The following is a 17,729-nucleotide window of genomic DNA, read 5'->3' as shown; positions in this document are numbered from 1 at the left end:
AGTAGGAGAAGGAGTGGTTGGGGCACTTAAGTGCGCAGGACGGTTTGGCCAGCCATCTTGGACTGGCCAAACAATAATGCACACTTAGAATGTTCTCCACCGCGCTGAAATGCATAGGCTGGGTGGAGAACATGCACAGGCTCCCACTCCCTGTCCAAGCGCCGAACCATTTTGCTCAGACCAATCAGAATGCTGTTGTCATGCTGGTGACAGCAGCATCGTCATTGGCTTTGGTAAGTCTGTGTGCTTCCTGCTTCCGGTCCGGGAGGAACAGAAGAGGACGGAGATGTGTCAGTGGCCGGCAGCCAGGTAAGTGGCATTTAATATATTTTTCACCCTGTCCTACCCGTACTACTCTGTGGTGGCCACCTCTGTGTACTTTTAAAGTATTTGTTCAGACCATGCAAGCGAGTCAGGGAGCTTGACTCCTAAATAATAAACGTTTTAACTCCTCCAGGGAGTGGTGGAATGCAGGGTTATTTTTCCCCTAAATGTTCTATAAAGATTAAATGCCATACATTTTCTCTTTTGCGCATTTATCTCCAACCCATGCCTGGATAAGTGTTTGGGGCCCGTTCTCCAATTTGGAAACGAACAAGGTGTTGTTTGCGTAAAGAACAGCAGGCACCCTTTTCCCACCGAAAACAGGACATTTGTTATTACAGTTTGTTAGGAAATCCGCACATCCCTGGTGGGCCCCTGTGTTAACATTAATTCTTTGAGTTAGATTGCCTTTTAAACCCCAACGTAACTGGGTAAAATTGTTTGTATGCAGCCATTTGATCAGATTGGGCAGGCCTGATGTTTGCCCTAACTCAAAAAAGGTCATGTCACAATTTCCCAAAGAGGGGTCGAATCATATGAATCAATTTATTCTAATGCTGCTCGGTAATTATTAAAGGCCTAAGAAAACAGAATGTATCAGTAGATGGAGCGTACCAGTTCTAGTTCCATCAAGCTTCCCCGGTGCTTTAAGTAAGATGAAAAGGGAAAGGGGACTGTAGCATAGTGAGGAATCGTGTCAAAGAGGTGTGGCTCATGTAATAAAGGGTGTGGCTTGAAACGTAAATATAATCCTGTGCTTTATACAGCATGTCACCTAAACTCTATTTGGTTCATTTGCTCTGATTTTTCTATAATTGTAGCCAGGCATATAGTGCAACAGCAGACACGCTTAAAACAAGCCAGACTTATAGTCTTTGCTAATGTTTGTTAGCAGTATTAAATAAATGAGCAACAACAATTTTTTGTGATTAATTAGAATGTAAAATGTTTCAATTGTGAAAATATGAGATTTGGAAATAAACATTACTTTGGCCGCCATAAGTGTGGCAGGCTATGCTCAGACGTGAGTCCCTTGCTTACTTTGCCACTGGATTCAAGCAAGCCGGGCTGAAGACGGCTGGAATGCCAGAAACCGGTCCTCAGAAGCTTGTTTCCGTCCAGGGAAGGCATGGCTTGGCAGTTCAGGCTGGACTGTTCCCATGAGGCACAGGGTCAGACTGATTTGCATATAGCCATGTCTGAACTGGGGTGGCAGAGTGGGCTAAAGAACGGTGTTGGATCAAACCCAGATCTTTTGACTGGGTGTAAGTGTTTGATTGGTTCAGATGCTCCGTCCATCACCACCCCCTTTTGTACCGCTTTGGCCGCCATAAGTGTGGCAGGGTATGCTCAGACGTGAGTCCCTTGCTCACTTTGCCACTGGATTCAAGCAAGCCGGGCTGAAGACGGCTGGAATGCCAGAAACCGGTCCTCGGAAGCTTGTTTCCGTCCAGGGAAGGCATGGCTTGGCAGTTCGGGCTGGACTGTTCCCATGAGGCACAGGGTCAGACTGATTTGCATATAGCCATGTCTGAACTGGGGTGGCAGAGTGGGCTAAAGAATGGTGTTGGATCAAACCCAGATCTTTTGACTGGGTGTGAGTGTTTGATTGGTTCAGATGCTCCGTCCATCACCACCCCCTTTTGTACCGCTTTGGCCGCCATAAGTGTGGCAGAGTATGCTCAGACGTGAGTCCCTTGCTCACTTTGCCACTGGATTCAAGCAAGCCGGGCTGAAGACGGCTGGAATGCCAGAAACCGGTCCTCGGAAGCTTGTTTCCGTCCAGGGAAGGCATGGCTTGGCAGTTCGGGCTGGACTGTTCCCATGAGGCACAGGGTCAGACTGATTTGCATATAGCCATGTCTGAACTGAGGTGGCAGAGTGGGCTAAAGAACGGTGTTGGATCAAACCCAGATCTTTTGACTGGGTGTGAGTGTTTGATTGGTTCAGATGCTCCGTCCATCACCACCCCCTTTTGTACCGCTTTGGCCGCCATAAGTGTGGCAGGGTATGCTCAGACGTGAGTCCCTTGCTCACTTTGCCACTGGATTCAAGCAAGCCGGGCTGAAGACGGCTGGAATGCCAGAAACCGGTCCTCGGAAGCTTGTTTCCGTCCAGGGAAGACATGGCTTGGCAGTTCGGGCTGGACTGTTCCGATGAGGCACAGGGTCAGACTGATTTGCATATAGCCATGTCTGAACTGGGGTGGCAGAGTGGGCTAAAGAACGGTGTTGGATCAAACCCCGATCTTTTGACTGGGTGTGAGTGTTTGATTGGTTCAGATGCTCCGTCCATCACCACCCCCTTTTGTACCGCTTTGGCCGCCATAAGTGTGGCAGGGTATGCTCAGACGTGAGTCCCTTGCTCACTTTGCCACTGGATTCAAGCAAGCCGGGCTGAAGACGGCTGGAATGCCAGAAACCGGTCCTCGGAAGCCTGTTTCCGTCCAGGGAAGACATGGCTTGGCAGTTCGGGCTGGACTGTTCCGATGAGGCACAGGGTCAGACTGATTTGCATATAGCCATGTCTGAACTGGGGTGGCAGAGTGGGCTAAAGAACGGTGTTGGATCAAACCCAGATCTTTTGACTGGGTGTGAGTGTTTGATTGGTTCAGATGCTCCGTCCATCACCACCCCCTTTTGTACCGCTTTGGCCGCCATAAGTGTGGCAGAGTATGCTCAGACGTGAGTCCCTTGCTCACTTTGCACACTGGATTCAAGCAAGCCGGGCTGAAGATGGCTGGAATGCCAGAAACCGGTCCTCGGAAGCTTGTTTCCGTCCAGGGAAGGCATGGCTTGGCAGTTCGGGCTGGACTGTTCCCATGAGGCACAGGGTCAGACTAATTTGCATATAGCCATGTCTGAACTGGGGTGGCAGAGTGGGCTAAAGAACGGTGTTGGATCAAACCCAGATCTTTTGACTGGGTGTGACTGTTTGATTGGTTCAGATGCTCCGTCCATCACCACCCCCTTTTGTACCGCTTTGGCCGCCATAAGTGTGGCAGGGTATGCTCAGACGTGAGCCCCTTGCTCACTTTGCCACTGGATTCAAGCAAGCCGGGCTGAAGACGGCTGGAATGCCAGAAACCGGTCCTCAGAAGCTTGTTTCCGTCCAGGGAAGGCATGGCTTGGCAGTTCAGGCTGGACTGTTCCCATGAGGCACAGGGTCAGACTGATTTGCATATAGCCATGTCTGAACTGGGGTGGCAGAGTGGGCTAAAGAACGGTGTTGGATCAAACCCAGATCTTTTGACTGGGTGTAAGTGTTTGATTGGTGCAGATGCTCCGTCCATCACCACCCCCTTTTGTACCGCTTTGGCCGCCATAAGTGTGGCAGGGTATGCTCAGACGTGAGTCCCTTGCTCACTTTGCCACTGGATTCAAGCAAGCCGGGCTGAAGACGGCTGGAATGCCAGAAACCGGTCCTCGGAAGCTTGTTTCCGTCCAGGGAAGGCATGGCTTGGCAGTTTGGGCTGGACTGTTCCCATGAGGCACAGGGTCAGACTAATTTGCATATAGCCATGTCTGAACTGGGGTGGCAGAGTGGGCTAAAGAACGGTGTTGGATCAAACCCAGATCTTTTGACTGGGTGTGACTGTTTGATTGGTTCAGATGCTCCGTCCATCACCACCCCCTTTTGTACCGCTTTGGCCGCCATAAGTGTGGCAGGGTATGCTCAGACGTGAGCCCCTTGCTCACTTTGCCACTGGATTCAAGCAAGCCGGGCTGAAGACGGCTGGAATGCCAGAAACCGGTCCTCAGAAGCTTGTTTCCGTCCAGGGAAGGCATGGCTTGGCAGTTCAGGCTGGACTGTTCCCATGAGGCACAGGGTCAGACTGATTTGCATATAGCCATGTCTGAACTGGGGTGGCAGAGTGGGCTAAAGAACGGTGTTGGATCAAACCTAGATCTTTTGACTGGGTGTAAGTGTTTGATTGGTTCAGATGCTCCGTCCATCACCACCCCCTTTTGTACCGCTTTGGCCGCCATAAGTGTGGCAGGGTATGCTCAGACGTGAGTCCCTTGCTCACTTTGCCACTGGATTCAAGCAAGCCGGGCTGAAGACGGCTGGAATGCCAGAAACCGGTCCTCGGAAGCTTGTTTCCGTCCAGGGAAGGCATGGCTTGGCAGTTCGGGCTGGACTGTTCCCATGAGGCACAGGGTCAGACTGATTTGCATATAGCCATGTCTGAACTGAGGTGGCAGAGTGGGCTAAAGAACGGTGTTGGATCAAACCCAGATCTTTTGACTGGGTGTGAGTGTTTGATTGGTTCAGATGCTGTAGAAAAGTCAGCCCATATCGCACCCGATGCCCTGGCCGCTGGTGCAGGGCGACTCTTCGTTTGCATCTTGAATAGCTACCAAATAAAGAGACGGGCACTGGAAGTAGGAAAACAAGAACAGGGTTTATTACTCATGAGGAGAGCCTGTCCTTTGGGACACTCGCATAGTGTCTTCGGGAGGTGCTCTAACAAGTTTCTCTGAGGCTTCGTCTTTTATACACAGGTTTATGGCACACAGGCATCCGTTATTACAATCAACACATTGTATAGTATGGAGGTATTCCAACACGTGGCTACAGTAGGGCCCTTATTCTCCATGCAAATAGGAGGGGGCTATCATGCGGCTGAGTGTCCTGCTGATTCCATTGGAATGTGTGTGCCTGATCGAGTCTCAGGGGGTGGGGTGGCCATGATCAATAGTAGCTTCTTCCAGGAGAGACAAGTGCATAAAGTAGTGGGCAATAAACCGTATCCTCGGGCTAAGGGATGACCAGCGGTCCGTGCAAACATTCAGGCTCGGAGGAAGAGGTCATCAAAGGAGGGGTATTCATGGAGGGACAGGAGGTGTTGGTCAGGCGTGGGGTGCGATTCTTAGGGACAGAGTTATGCGGGAGGGGTGGGCTCATGACTCGCGCATGTGGGAGAGGGGGCAGCCAGGGTGCATGGGGGAAGCTTGCAGGGTCAAGGAAGGGGCGCTGGCGATCGACCGCAAACTGAGAGACCATGGTGCCTAAAGTGCCTGTCGTGTACGTGTGTGCATGGGTATATGCTAGTGGGACAACACAGTCAGAGTTTTAGTGATATCCATTCTGTTTACACCAAGGGGTACTGTGAATACAAATGAACGCCGCTTATGTACATACACATTGCTATTTTTAACAGTCGCCGCTTTTTACATAAGCACGTTCAATTTCTACACAGTCGATGTGATAGGCAGAATACAATACATGGTAATTTACATCTGTTGGGCTCTTTATACAAGCCTAGAAATCGGCATAATATTTAGTCGGTGAAGAATCAAGAAAAATGTTCCGACACATAAAAATCAAGTCCATATTTTCTTTCTAGTGGCATCATATACCGAAAGAACGCTCTGATACCTTCCGGCTTGTCAGTACTATAGGGGATTTTTTGGGGAAAACTAACCACATGAGTGACCGATGAAACATTTCTTAAAAGGCAATACAAAATGGTTGAGGGAGGTATTCAATTCGATACAAGTAATTTAGTCAAGGGGCGAATAGAAAGTTCTGGAAAGGGGGGAGGGTCTTTGTCGCAATGTCTTTTAACATAGTCCGTCTTCTTTTGTTGGCGCTGCTGAGCACCGGCGGTGGAGCTATAGGTCCAGCTCGGATTCGTCCTTACACGTTGCAGGGTGCGATCAGTCCTCTGCTGTTAGATCACAGTCCTGTTTCCTAACTCAATTTCTTAGGGGTGCCTTATGCTGGGCACCTGCGTGTCTTTCTTTTTCCGTGACAAAATCCCAGTCCATAGTCAAATTTTATATGAAAGAGTTTGTTGAATAATCGAGGGAGGAGAGGGCGGAGTGGGGCCAGATCTTCGAACACACCAAGGGACCAAGGGAGCAAAGGACAATGAGCAGGCAGGCCCATCAGTCGGACTCAAAAAGGGACGGGAACTTCAGGCACGAGTGGGTCAGCAAGTCGAGGGCTTCAAGGCAGCCCCTTATTCCTTCATCAGCTGAACTTGAAAGTTGTGCCTCGTCCCGCGTCTCGTTGCTCTGCGGCTCCACCTTTGGTCGTCACACGTTCTCCATGATCTGTGGCCAGGCTGTGCGTCACGTCCAGCTCCTCTCCTTTGGCGATTGTATCTTTGAATGGGTGAAAAACAAGTTGTTAGACAAACTGGTCGGGAGAACAGATATACATCTCAATTCCCTCCCTATTCCTGAGTAGGTGGGGGATAGGTTCATCGGTCACAGTCAGAGGTCGTTATTTATGGAGTCTGTAGAAGGGCATTGCATATTGAATTCATAGACTTGTTTGGCGTTTATTCGCGACATATGATAAGAGAAATTGAACCTTTGTACACAATGTATTACGTTATAAAAAAATCGAGTCCTTATGGAGAGACTCGTTCTTCCCTTTAACCCAAGTATCGACAATATCACATCTCCCTTCGGGGTTGGCTAATTCTTGCAAGCAGGGGCGTTATCATAGGGTTGATCGGGGCGAGTGGGTGCTTTTGGACAGAGAGCTAGGGTCGATCGGGGGAAGTGGGGTACTCTGGACATCCGCACTTAGGTGCAAGGGGGTGGGGCAATCGGGGCATTTGGGGATCGCATTTCTAACGAACTGAGAAACAGAAGGCCATTGACGTTATAGTTCCCTTATAAAAGGCCAGATTCAGGGGACATTCGTCGTCTTACCTGTCCTTTCCTTCATTACCAACTCGGGTTCTATCGTTTGCAGAAAGGAGAGGTAGTAATATGGCAAGTCACAATCGCTTTGGTTTTGGTCAATTTTGCTGAACATTTTTGCGTTCGAGAAAACCTAATAATGTTTTGTGCCGGAGGGGCACAACGTCTTTATATTTGAAAAGAGAAAACGGGGTTTTTTTGGAAAGAGAAAAAAAAAAGAGAGAGAGAGAGAGAGAGAGAGAGAGAGAGAGAGACCGCACCCTAAATGGTCCACTCGGTACACGTATGACACGGGGAGAGAAAGAGAGACGTGTACAATAATGGACCGTTCAGTGCGCGTGCAACACAGAACAACAGGGGTTAAGTAGCACGGAAACACAGGCAGAAGGATGACGTAGATTCATGCATCACGTACATACAAACTCAGACGGGGAAGACAGTACATGTATTATACACAAAAAAATCCAAGACAAAACATGAAACAGTTATTGGCCAAAATTATCCCTTTTCTGTATGCTGTGCATTTTTATCATCCTAAGCTATTTTTACCTTTTTCTTATCTTTTATTCATCGGCTGCCTCTTACTGGTGGCTTTGATTGTACACACTTACGCCTTTGGCAACTGGTCGTGAACTAACCTGGTCGGGCTAATGCTCACGGAGGTTTATTCGAGTCATTCTTAGCAAGTGCGTTTCCAGGCTGAGACAACAGTTGGTGTCAATTGGAGAGCAATGGGGCAGCTTTTAGTTATGTGCCTATGAGGATGCGGAAAAGGAGGTAGGAGGTTTTCAAATATTGGCAATATCCCTAGTCCTCTCGGCGGAGGATACTTGTGTAACCCCTACCTCGAAATATACCCTAAACTTTTCCCTATTTAGTTAAGCGTGGAGTGATTAATCATGTGTGCACGTTATTTTTGGTGGTATTATTCGGAGTGCATGGGCACCATAATCGAACGCCTTTTTCCCGTCTTCTTCGTCCGCCAGATCACCATTTTCCTTCTTTGTATTCCTAATCGATGTTCCAAGGTGACCTGCAGAAAGAGGGAAAAAGAAGGGGCGGGGCAGCATTTAAGAATACAACAGCGCGCATAAACCCGAAAAGGCTTTTACTTACTACATACGCGGTCTATCTCCCCGGAACGCAGTTCTTGCTAATTCGGCATTTAAGCCCAGATGAACCTTTTAGTGTGCGAGAGATGTTTATCGGAAGCCGGTGGATAGCATAGGTCACAGATCGTATGTAGGGAGGCCAGATGGCACTCCTTTGGAGCGACTTAGGGGCATTTTAGTACACTCTTTCTGATACAGGTAGCATATAAAGTATAGACTGAATTCCAGGATCTTTTAGTGGTTGCTTTAAGCTGTACAAAAGTGTGCAAAGTACATACAACAAAAAGCGTACCATTCATTTTTGCAGTATCTCTGCGTACTATACCTTTTTAATCTTTAAACAGTGGTCATTTATTCGAAACTTACTAATTCACACGTGACAACTACGTTTGCTTTTTCCAAAAATCTTTAATAAGAATGTCAGTGCAAAAAATATGGGCCTACAACCCCGTGTGCCGGCCACGGAGCAGGCTAGAACTGTAGATGTGGGAATACTGTATTAGAAAAACTTTTAGTGGAGTCCGTTGTCGTTTATTTCATAAAAAGTGCGCCAAGTGCAATAAAAATCATATTGAATCTTTAGTGTGAGCGAATATCATAAGCATCGAAATTTCGAACTTTCAATAATCATGATGCGCCAAATTCAACAACAATTCATTGTCCGAATGTTCAATTAATACCCATCTGATGTCAATTTACCGTCTGAACACATAACCAGTACCCATCCAATATCAATTCTTTGTTCGAACATATAACCCGTACCCTTCACATATCAATTCATTTCCCGAACTGACAGTACACATCCTATATCAATCCATTGTCCGAACTCATAACCAGTACACATTCTATATCAATCTATATGTTTAAAAAAAGGCTTCATACATATCCTATGACATCAAGGCTGAGCAATCGGGGTACAATAAGGAGTGTGAGAGTTTCATTTGCATCGGCGCCATTTTGGGTGCAGTCAGGCAGAACCAGGCATAGTCTAAATGTCTATTAACTCGTGGTTGGCTCAGAGCTTCTCTTGGCAGTCCAAAAGTTCCGTTAAAGGGCAAAAGAAAGGATCGGTGGTTTGAACCATCAGTCAAAAGGGGAGGGAGGCAACAATCTTTTTCTACCGGGTCATACTGTGCTTTCGCCGGAACTGATCCGAACTGTAGTCTGCAGGATTCTAGTCATTCAACCTGAGGCTGGCGACAGCATGGGAGCGCCAACGTCCTGCGGTTACATTACCGTCGTTCCGAGGGCACTCATGGCAATCATTCCCCATCGGGGGTATTTGCGGGAGTCGGGGACTCCCGCGGCTCCTCTAGAATCTTTAAGGTTGTGGAGAACTATGGTGGTGGAGTCAACTGGTGGCCGGGCCATTCCTTCGTGCTGGGCCCGCTCTTGCCAGGTCGATCGCCATTTTGAAAGTTCGGCAACTACTGGCGATCGCGGGGTCAAAGGAGCGGACGGGCTCCACCCTGTCGGGCGAGGCGTTGCAGTATCGCCACAGTGGAAGAACCCTTATCCGGGCGCCTGGAGCGCTGAGGGTGCAGCTGGGAAGCCTCCCCCTGGGGAGGCGGGAGAGGCCTGTTCGCACCGTCTCTCCCTCCCAGTGCCCCCCACGGCGTCTCGCTTGACATTTGTTATGGCCGGACCAGGCGATGAGGACGAGGGGGGGGGGTCGGAGGCATGTGCAAGACATCCCCCCCCAGAGTTGTCGCAGCCATTATACAAGAAAGAAGTGGCGCCTGGCGTGTTGTTGCTGCCATTACGGAAGAAAAAAGGAAAAAATGTCCCGTCCGTCTTTGGGCCGGGCTTCCGGTGGATGTCGGCCGGACGCCCCTTGCTCTGGCCCCATAAACGGGTTCCTTGGCTCATCGGCTGCAGCCGGATCTCGTCGGCCCCAGCCCCCGGCCGTTGGTGGCCGGGCCGGGAGAGAATGTGGCGGGACTACCTGCAACTCTCAAGGGCCACCACGGCCGGACTGGGAGAGAGAGAGGAGGGTCGAGGACATAGACATTCCCCCCCCTGCAACTCTCCGGCGTTGTCAAGGCAATCCCCTGGCCGGGTCCCTTTGGCCTCGGCCTCTCCTCCGGCTACACCCTACGTTACGATCTCCTGGCCGACTGTTGGCAGCAGGACCCGCCCTATATGTGTTGTTTCCAGCTGGGCGTAGCCGTAAACTTGTTGCACTTTGGAAGTTTCCAGAATGGGGGCGGATGTTCTGCTGACTTGCATTTTCCCCAGTTTATCGTTCTTATTGTTTTCAGGTTTCTTATTACGGGTTACTAAATAGGTTTTACCATTAAGTATTGATATCGTTTTCCTTGTTCGTTATTTAATAAAAAGTTCATCAGTGGCCTACTGGTTTCGTTTTCCTATTCCTCTCTTTCCAGGTCGTTTCAGGCTAAAGTTTCTGTTAACAGGATACAGTGATCACTTCGCTATTATTGTATATGTCCTTTTTACTAGGGGTGCTTTCTGGTCGGGCCAGATGACCTTCCTCTAGTAAATGGTCCGGGTGAAACTGGCGTATCAACCAGTGGGGAGTAGATAGGCATGACAGATTACAACGGGGGACAAAGGTCCGCATTACCTACCCTTCACTACTTGCAAAGACTAGAGTATGGCGACTTCTGTGCTCGTTTGCAAAATAGAGAATACCTCCAAAAGAACCAATTCCGAACAGTCAATGTTCGGTCAATCAATCAATCAATGAGGAACGAAATAGGTACGACGTGTTAAAGGTTTGCGTTACCTACCCTTCACTCTCTGCAAAGGGAGAGAGAATATTCCTATTCTTCCCCGTTTGCAGGCAGAGAAGATTCCTAAGAGAACCAACTTCCAACAATTCAATGCCCGATTCAATCAATCAATCAATCAATGGGGAGAAAAAAATAGGCACGACGTGTTAAAGTTTTGCGTTGCCTACCCTTCACTATCTGCAAAGACTAAACAGAGTATGGCGATTCTGTGTTTGTTTGCAAATAGAGAATCTCCCAGAAGCAATCAATAGGTAATACTAGTATTTTCAAACAATCAATCAATCAATCAATTTCGCAATATTTGTCGTGTGTCACGACCTTACCCGGACCGGACCATGTGGGCAGTTCTTCGCCTTCCTTTTTCCAGCGCCCGATCATTCTCTTTCTCCATGCTTTTACCGCAGCATTCCTGTGGGATTCCAGTCAGGACAATAGGTCACTTGAGAGAGGTCCGTTCGGAATCGGTGAAGCTCATTCAATCGGCAGCCGGACGAGGGCCCTCTCAAGGCAGGTATACTCCAATCATTTAGATGTTCACCCCATCGTCTGGACCTCTCTTACCGGACCTTATGTCGCTGATGGGCCCCGCGTTTGGGACGCCAATTGTAGAAAAGCCAGCCCATATCGCACCCGATGCCCAGGCCGCTGGTGCAGGGCGACTCTTCGTTTGCATCTTGAATAGCTACCAAATAAAGAGACGGGCACTGGAAGTAGGAAAACAAGAACAGGGTTTATTACTCATGAGGAGAGCCTGTCCTTTGGGACACTCGCATAGTGTCTTCGGGAGGTGCTCTAACAAGTTTCTCTGAGGCTTCGTCTTTTATACACAGGTTTATGGCACACAGGCATCCGTTATTACAATCAACACATTGTATAGTATGGAGGTATTCCAACACGTGGCTACAGTAGGGCCCTTATTCTCCATGCAAATAGGAGGGGGCTATCATGCGGCTGAGTGTCCTGCTGATTCCATTGGAATGTGTGTGCCTGATCGAGTCTCAGGGGGTGGGGTGGCCATGATCAATAGTAGCTTCTTCCAGGAGAGACGAGTGCATAAAGTAGTGGGCAATAAACCGTATCCTCGGGCTAAGGGATGACCAGCGGTCCGTGCAAACATTCAGGCTCGGAGGAAGAGGTCATCAAAGGAGGGGTATTCATGGAGGGACAGGAGGTGTTGGTCAGGCGCGGGGTGCGATTCTTAGGGACAGAGTCATGCGGGAGGGGTGGGCTCATGACTCACGCATGTGGGAGAGGGGGCAGCCAGGGTGCATGGGGGAAGCTTGCAGGGTCAAGGAAGGGGCGCTGGCGATCGACCGCAAACTGAGAGACCATGGTGCCTAAAGTGGCTGTCGTGTACGTGTGTGCATGGGTATATGCTAGTGGGACAACACAGTCAGAGTTTTAGTGATATCCATTCTGTTTACACCAAGGGGTACTGTGAACACAAATGAACGCCGCTTATGTACATACACATTGCTATTTTTAACAATGCTCCGTCCATCACCACCCCCTTTTGTACCGCTTTGGCCGCCATAAGTGTGGCAGGGTATGCTCAGACGTGAGTCCCTTGCTCACTTTGCCACTGGATTCAAGCAAGCCGGGCTGAAGACGGCTGGAATGCCAGAAACCGGTCCTCGGAAGCTTGTTTCCGTCCAGGGAAGACATGGCTTGGCAGTTCGGGCTGGACTGTTCCGATGAGGCACAGGGTCAGACTGATTTGCATATAGCCATGTCTGAACTGGGGTGGCAGAGTGGGCTAAAGAACGGTGTTGGATCAAACCCAGATCTTTTGACTGGGTGTGAGTGTTTGATTGGTTCAGATGCTCCGTCCATCACCACCCCCTTTTGTACCGCTTTGGCCGCCATAAGTGTGGCAGAGTATGCTCAGACGTGAGTCCCTTGCTCACTTTGCCACTGGATTCAAGCAAGCCGGGCTGAAGATGGCTGGAATGCCAGAAACCGGTCCTCGGAAGCTTGTTTCCGTCCAGGGAAGGCATGGCTTGGCAGTTCGGGCTGGACTGTTCCCATGAGACACAGGGTCAGACTGATTTGCATATAGCCATGTCTGAACTGGGCTGGCAGAGTGGGCTAAAGAACGGTGTTGGATCAAACCCAGATCTTTTGACTGGGTGTGAGTGTTTGATTGGTTCAGATGCTCCGTCCATCACCACCCCCTTTTATACCGCTTTGGCCGCCATAAGTGTGGCAGGGTATGCTCAGACGTGAGTCCCTTGCTCACTTTGCCACTGGATTCAAGCAAGCCGGGCTGAAGACGGCTGGAATGCCAGAAACCGGTCCTCGGAAGCTTGTTTCCGTCCAGGGAAGGCATGGCTTGGCAGTTCGGGCTGGACTGTTCCCATGAGGCACAGGGTCAGACTGATTTGCATATAGCCATGTCTGAACTGGGGTGGCAGAGTGGGCTAAAGAACGGTGTTGGATCAAACCCAGATCATTTGACTGGGTGTGACTGTTTGATTGGTTCAGATGCTCCGTCCATCACCACCCCCTTTTGTACCGCTTTGGCCGCCATAAGTGTGGCAGGGTATGCTCAGACGTGAGCCCCTTGCTCACTTTGCCACTGGATTCAAGCAAGCCGGGCTGAAGACGGCTGGAATGCCATAAACCGGTCCTCGGAAGCTTGTTTCCGTCCAGGGAAGGCATGGCTTGGCAGTTCGGGCTGGACTGTTCCCATGAGGCACAGGGTCAGACTGATTTGCATATAGGCATGTCTGAACTGGGGTGGCAGAGTGGGCTAAAGAACGGTGTTGGATCAAACCCAGATCTTTTGACTGGGTGTGAGTGTTTGATTGGTTCAGATGCTCCGTCCATCACCACCCCGTTTTGTTCCGCTTTGGCCGCCATAAGTGTGGCAGGGTATGCTCAGACGTGAGCCCCTTGCTCACTTTGCCACTGGATTCAAGCAAGCCGGGCTGAAGACGGCTGGAATGCCAGAAACCGGTCCTCGGAAGCTTGTTTCCGTCCAGGGAAGGCATGGCTTGGCAGTTCGGGCTGGACTGTTCCCATGAGGCACAGGGTCAGACTGATTTGCATATAGCCATGTCTGAACTGGGGTGGCAGAGTGGGCTAAAGAACGGTGTTGGATCAAACCCAGATCTTTTGACTGGGTGTGAGTGTTCGATTGGTTCAGATGCTCCGTCCATCACCACCCCCTTTTGTACCAATTTGATCAGATTGGGCAGGCCTGATGTTTGCCCTAACTCAAAAAAGGTCATGCCACAATTTCCCCCTGGGCGGTCGAATCATATGAATCAATTTAATCAAATGCTGCTCGGCAATTATTAAAGGCCTAAGAAAACAGAATGTATCAGTAGATGGAGCGTACCAGTTCTAGTTCCATCAAGCTTCCCCGGTGCTTTAAGTAAGATGAAAGGGGGAAGGGGACTGTAGCATAGTGAGGAATCGTGTCAAAGAGGTGTGGCCCATGTAATAAAGGGTGTGGCTTGAAACGTAAATATAATCCTGTGCTTTATACAGCATGTCACCTAAACTCTATTTGGTTCATTTGCTCTGATTTTTCTATAATTGTAGCCAGGCATATAGTGCAACAGCAGACACGCTTAAAACAAGCCAGACTTATAGTCTTTGCTAATGTTTGTTAGCAGTATTAAATAAATGAGCAACAACAATTTTTTGTGATTAATTAGAATGTAAAATGTTTCAATTGTGAAAATATGAGATTTGGAAATAAACATTACTGAGGATAATTGATGTTTCCTTTCCTGTGGTGTTGTCTGTTTTTCGACGTCTGTGGGAACCCTGCAAACACATTTACAAAGTTTCAATTTGCATATCTTTGATCTATGCACAGAGGCCCAAGATTAGATCTGCATGCAGTCTGCACTACTTTGTGACACTCTGACAGGGACTGTGGTAAGCTCACCTAGACTCCAGCTGTCAATTGTGTCACGTTCAGAATAATCACCAACAACGTGAATTCACCCAGGCACCAAGAAGCGACCCAGGTCACAACATGCGCTATTCAGGAGTCGTTTTCTGCATTGAAAAACTGCATCAACACATCTGAAAAAAGCAAATAATCTTAGGTAATGCAGGGCGAAGTAAGCCATATGAAAAGTAGACAGGGACTGCATTGCTGACAAGGATTTCCTTAAAAGCAATGAAAGTAATTGTTGAAAAATCCATCAGTATTTTTGCCCATGGAGTTAGGACAGGAAATGAGGGCACGATGGGGACTTGTTTCAAAGTCAGTTTTTAATTACCCTGATCTCCCCTTTCGATTCCTGCTGAAAACATTTTGGGCCGTGCATGCATTTGAGTGCTACCTTTAACTCTCCTCAAGTCTCTCAATGCAGGCACTATTTTGTCCAACTGGGTTTAAAAGTCATCTTGTCTGCCAATCTCCTTCATGCCATGGTGCACTGACCGCACCTGATTTGCTTTACCCTTCCTTTTCAGGACAATCTTCTCAAGTGTTATTGTATAAACGTGTTTTGAAATATTGTACTCTTTTCTTCAGCCAGTCCTGCCTGGAGGCTCTAACTTGCTGAAATACCTGGTGGCAGACCCAGTGACTGAGATAGAACTCTACCTTACCAACACCTGTGAATTTGCTTGGCTCCCAGTTTCTTCTTTTTTACACCACAGCCTTTGGATGGTGTTTGAGATTAGAGTATTCCATTTCCCAGTGGAAAAGATATCCTCCCTTTAGAGGCAAAAAAGGAATGAAGTTTGTTCCTCGGCCCTCTACTGCACTCTGCCTTAGGTTGAACTTTAGAGAGACTTTAAAATTAAGGGAACATGAAGTTTGAGTCTGTCCGTCCAACCATTTATCTGTTTGTCCATCCAGCCATGTGTCAATCTGTCTGTCTGTCCTCCTATCCCGACTGTCTCTTAATGCCTGTTGTGAATGCTTGCATTTGTATCTATAAGTCATCTCCCTCTCTGGCTCTCAATTGCTCAATTTCCTCAACGTGTATGTGGTAGTGCCTGTTTCAAATGGTGTCAGAGCAGCATGGGGTCTCCCACCCATATTGGGCCACTTTAAATGCCAACGATACTTATTTTCCCCAGACTCATGCCCACGCCTGTGCGCCATGGCACACGTAATAGTCTCCCCATGCTAACTCGGCCTCCTTTCCCGTACGTCTCTCCAACTTTGAGAGTGAATTTGCCATGTCAGGATTTTGCGCCACAAATACGCGCCGTCATCTTATGGTTTTAATTGACAAGCGTTGCATGTGGCCTCCCTTAGAGTACAGAGCCTGGTTTAATTAACACATGGATTTTCCTTGTTCTGGTGATTACAGCCTTGTATCCGTTTCACCTTGACCCCTGTTGCTCATTGTTTTGTAATTGTTTCATCCGCAGTAGTGCCTTGGGGTAGTTTGCTTTCACACCTGATCTCTGCACCACTTTAGAAATTAGAAAGTGGCCACCCCTTTTCTAAGCCGAGACTCTCGGGAGAACTGTGACACACACCCGGGTCAGTAGTGTTCCTGGACTGAACCCATCAGCACACCGGCTGGGTGTTGAGTTGGCGTATCAAAGGCCTTCATTTTATTGTTTTCGATTTATTTCCCAGGGTACTTCATTAGGACCCTTTAAGTCATGGGTACTCACAAACTTTCTTTCGGGGGCCGAATTTACAGAATGGTTTGTGGCCGAGGGTCACAGGCAGCAGGCAGGCAGGGTAAGTGGGGGTGGGGGGAGGGGCTAGATAAAAAAAAACTGTAACCATGAGGTTGAACACAGGCCCCTGCAGGTGTCACCTTCGTCCACTGAGCCAACAGACCCGGCATACACATCCCTCTCCTTCTTTCCCTTTCTCTCGCTCTCTCTCTCTCTCTCTCTCTCTCTCTCTCTCTCTCTCTCTCTCTCTCTCTCTCTTTCTCCCTCTCTCTCTCTCTCTCTCTCTCTCTCTCTCTCTCTCTCTCTCTCCCCCTCTCCCTGTCTCCCCCTCTCCCCTTCCCCCATCTCTCTCCCGCTCTCCCTCTCTCCCTCCCTCCCTCCCTCTGTCCCCCTCCCCCTCTCCCCACTCCCCCTCTCCCTCTCTCTCTCCCTCTCTCTCACCCTCTCTCTGTCTCCCTCTCTTTCCCTCTGTCTCCCTCCCTCTGTCTGTCTCCCTCTGTTTATCTCCCTCTGTCTGTCTCCCTCTCTCTCCCTCGCTGTCTCCCTCTCTGTCTCCGTCTGTCTGTCTCCCTCTCCCTCCCTCTCTGTCTCCCTCTGTCTGTCTCCCGCTCCCTTCCTCTCTGTCTCCCTCTCTGTCTCCCTCTCTGTCTCCCTCTGTCTGTCTCCCTCTGTCTCCCTCTCTCTCCCTCCCTCTGTCTCCCTCTCTCTCGCCCTCTGTCTGTCTCCCTCTGTCTGTCACCCTCTGTCTGTCTCCCTCTGTCTGTCTCCCTCTGTTTGTCTCCCTCTGTCTGTCACCCTCTGTCTGTCACCCTCTATGTCCCTCTCTATGTCTCCCTCTCTCTGGCTCCCTCTCTCTCTGTCTCTCTCCCTCTATATCCCTCCCTCCATCTCCCTCCCTCTATCTGTCTCCCTCTCTCCCTCTGTCTGTCTCCCTCCCTCTGTCTCATTCCCTCTGTCTGTCTCCCTCTCTCTCCCTCTCCCTCCCTCTGTCTCTCCCTGACTCGCTCCCTCTGCCTTCCTCCCTCAAACTCACTCTATCTCCCTCCCTCTATTTAACTCCCTCTGTCTCCTTCCCTCTGTCTCCCTCCCTCTGTCTCCCTCTATCTGTCTCCCTTCCTCTATCTGTCTCCCTCTGTCTCCCTTTCCCTCCCTCAGTCTCTCCCGAACTCGCTCCCTCTGCCTTACTCTGTCTCCCTCTGTCTCCCTCCCTCTGTCTCCCTCCCTCAGTCTCCCTCTGTCTCCCTCTGTCTCTGTCTCCCTCTGTC

The 17,729-nt window shown here is 49.3% G+C and overlaps 1 long non-coding RNA gene across 1 annotated transcript in view; it reads left to right on the top strand.

Moving 5' to 3' along the window:
• Nucleotides 1-263: 263 nt before the first annotated feature.
• LOC144766970 (uncharacterized) overlaps nucleotides 264-17,729 on the top strand; it is a 233,161-nt gene continuing 215,695 nt past the window's right edge. Inside the window, exon 1 of the long non-coding RNA XR_013598005.1 lies at nucleotides 264-309. This is a non-coding gene — a long non-coding RNA (uncharacterized LOC144766970). The remainder of the gene's footprint in view (nucleotides 310-17,729) is intronic.

Source organism: Lissotriton helveticus, chromosome 7 (assembly GCF_964261635.1).
Source record: "Lissotriton helveticus chromosome 7, aLisHel1.1, whole genome shotgun sequence".
In the NCBI taxonomy this organism is placed as follows: Eukaryota; Metazoa; Chordata; class Amphibia; order Caudata; family Salamandridae; genus Lissotriton; species Lissotriton helveticus.
Note: the sequence above shows the minus strand (reverse complement) of the source record. Positions and strands in the feature narration are given on the sequence as shown.